Below are 1063 nucleotides of genomic sequence, written 5' to 3' on the forward strand. Positions count from 1 at the left end.
ACTCTCGCTAACTATCTAAAGCGGTGAAAAATGAAGGTGAGCTGAAGGCCCGCTTGAGGTCAAAATGTGCAATTTATCATTTCTCCAGGAGAATTATGTCTACTTTAAGAGTGAGGCTTGGTTTTGGTGCCATTCATTTTCTTTGTGTCATAAAATTATTTCACATTTTTAACTGCTGTGTTTTGAGCTCTAGCTGTGGATACATGTGCTCAAGGTTAAATGACAAAGCCATGCTAAAAAGCCATGCTGGTGGTGACCAAAATAATGCGCTTTGGTGGTAACTGCTTAGTGCAACATCTAAACACATTCCTCACTTCAGTGTCACTGAAAGACAGCAATAAGAGACAGTTGGATTTATAAATGAGGAGACACTGTGACACTTGCAAAACAAAGACAGGCAGAGAAAGAGAAAATGTGACACAGGCAAGTGAGTGCACTGCACTATGATAGATAAACTATGTAATTCTTTGCCGCATCCCTGTATCTCCGCTTATGTCTGATTGTGGGAACAAAATAACCTTTCGGGAGTATCCACTCTTTCATTTCAGCCTTCAATCTAGACCTGAATACTGAATCTTGTAATACACTTGAGAGCTATTTGGATTTAATTCCTTGTGCCTTAGTCTAGTTTTTTTATGCTGCTCCCAATCAGCCTTTTTTCTTCTTATTGAATTTCTGACAAATGTGTTAAACTAAATCACGAACAACGTGTGAGGCGATCTTATTATCAAGGACCTTGGGGAGAAGCATTGTGGTTGAGGGATCAATGTGTTTGGGCAACTGAGAAAGAGACCGAAATGAGATGATTATTGTAATTCATAGTGAAGTAATCTTCTCCCATTAGTAATTTGCTCTTCTCAAGTTCCTGAAAGTGAAAATAAGACTGAGGGAAGAGAATAATGTTTGTCAGCCAGGATGTCATGGCTTGTGTCCTGTGCGCTGTCATATTTGTGCTTTGCTTGAGTGAAGAATTCAAGTAAAACTGCTGTTAAATGGTCTACTGTTAAACAGTAGACCATTTATCAAAAGTCCCCGGCTATAAACATTCAGACAGACACCAGAG

Source organism: Pundamilia nyererei, unplaced genomic scaffold (assembly GCF_000239375.1).
Source record: "Pundamilia nyererei isolate P.nyererei 1_Seehausen unplaced genomic scaffold, PunNye1.0 scaffold00008, whole genome shotgun sequence".
Taxonomy (NCBI): Eukaryota; Metazoa; Chordata; class Actinopteri; order Cichliformes; family Cichlidae; genus Pundamilia; species Pundamilia nyererei.